The following is a 2219-nucleotide window of genomic DNA, read 5'->3' on the forward strand; positions in this document are numbered from 1 at the left end:
AGGAACAGTTGCAGAAAATATAAGCTGATACATAGAGTGAGCGTTTCAAAAATGGTGCAAAAAATTCGTTGCTAAGGTGAAAGTAAATTTTCTTTAACCAAAGGAAAGACCTCAGGTTATCATATAAGTGAAAAAGAAAAAAGAAACCCTTTTCAACATTAATATTTCTATAGAGGAAGAAACGGTGCACACATCTCTACCCTACTTTAATGCACCAGATATTTAACAAGCAGCGTCAGATTTTTAAAAAAACATTGGAAGCCTTTTTGCCTGACAATGTCAGCCATTTATTTAGAAATAGATATTACTGTAGGATAAAAATGAAAAAAAATAATAGTATTGGATTTAGGCAATAGCTAGTCAATGTCCAGATAGTTTTACTCTAAATTTTTAATTAAATTTCTTTTAACTAGCTTTTCCATTTTGATTTTTTTAATTGAAAAATATTACAACTCATTGCTGCATATCAAAACTGAAACTATATTTACATTTCAATTACATTTTAACATTAGCTGCAAAACATCCTGAGTTGTGTAATGTTACCAATTATGTTGTTAGAAGTTATATAATCTTCCAATTACAACTAAAAATAAATGCCAGGTGTTTGGATCCCAAGTCATTTAAAATGCGCATCATGGGCTGCTGCTGACCCTGGCGCTATCTTACTGGCATTCAATATAAAATTCAAAAGAGGAAGGAACAAAAAACAAGCACTTGGACCAAAAAAAAAAAAAAAGAAAGAAAGAATAAAAGAGGGTAAGGCAGAAAATAAATGGATCTCTTTTATGGTTCTGCTTTTGTGTTTCTCTGCACTTTTCGTGATTTTTGTTTGCACGCTGACCAATTGCAGGACATATTTTGCAAGCTTTATGATAACAGAAGTGTTGAAATGTATGCTTTCTATCCATAAAGGAACAATCTGAATTTCATTTGTGGGAGAGGAAAAACAGTTTTTCGTCAACCCTCGTTCTAGGTTCTTGGCTGAAACACCTCTGTGATAAAAGGACAGAGTAACAGAAAAATAAACAGAAGTTTAAGAATATGTATACCTCCTGTATACACGGGAGATGTCCAGGGAGACATCCAGGAAAACCCAGTCACGCCGAGGGCCCAAGCCATTCCCTTAAATACCATCCAGCTGAAAACAAAAGGAGATTTGGGGGCTGGGTGGAGAGCTTATGAGAGTAAGGTTGCTATGCAGATTTAAGTCTAGAGTTCTCCTCATTCCCTCGCCCTGGTGCAGCCAGGGCGATGCCCTTCCAAAGGGAGGCTCCCCTTTAAATGGTAATGTCTCACAAAGGGTAACTTGTATGTGGATTTCAGACTCTCTGCTCAATTACAAAATCTACATTCTTCTTAGGACAAATGTATCAATTCCAAATGTGAGAAAACTAAAATAATTCAAATTTATAGATGCATTTTAGGTACTTTCGTATTAACTATATATTTATTCTTAATTGCTTTCTAGGAAACATAGAACCTGCCATTTTTATTTATGTTATTATCAATTAAATTTATTGGGGTGGTAATGGTTAATAAGATCATGCAGGTTTCAAATGTGCATTTCCATGATACATGATCTGCACACTGCCTTGTGCGCCCGCCACCCAGTGTAAAATCTTCCATCACCGTACACTTGGCCCTGTTTACCCTTTACCATCCCCCACCTCCCTTCCCGTGGTGACTGCCGTGCTGCTGTTTGTGTCTTGAGGTTTTGTTCGTTTGTTTTTCATGTTCGTTCATTTGTTACTTTCAGTTTTATATTCCGCAGATGAGTGAAATATGGTTCTTAACTTTTGCTGTCTGACTTACTTATTTTGCTTAGCATAATATTCTCAAGATCCATCCATACTGTCAAAAAATGGGCAGAGGACCTGAACAAACATGTCTCCCAAGAAGACATACAAGTGGCCAAAAGAGACAGGAAGAGATGCTCAACTTCACTAGCTATTAGGGAAATGCAAATAACAGTACAATGAAATGTCACCTCACAGCTGTTAAAATGGCCATTATCAACAAGACAATAACAAGTGTTGGAGAGGTTGTGAAGAAAAGGAATCTGCAATTTTAAAATTCGCTCAATTTTTAAATGTGGTGTCTTTGTCGGTAGCCTACGTGAGGATGCCAAGTTTAAAAATGCTCAGTCCCTTCTCTTCCGCTCTGTGGCCTGATGGCATCGAGCTCTATGACCAGGGCTCAACACCATCCGGGTTTTTGGG

The sequence above is a fragment of the Pteronotus mesoamericanus genome, unplaced genomic scaffold, assembly GCF_021234165.1.
Source record: "Pteronotus mesoamericanus isolate MK-2021 breed Mesoamerican mustached bat unplaced genomic scaffold, CSHL_Meso_final scaffold_99, whole genome shotgun sequence".
NCBI lineage: Eukaryota > Metazoa > Chordata > Mammalia > Chiroptera > Mormoopidae > Pteronotus > Pteronotus mesoamericanus.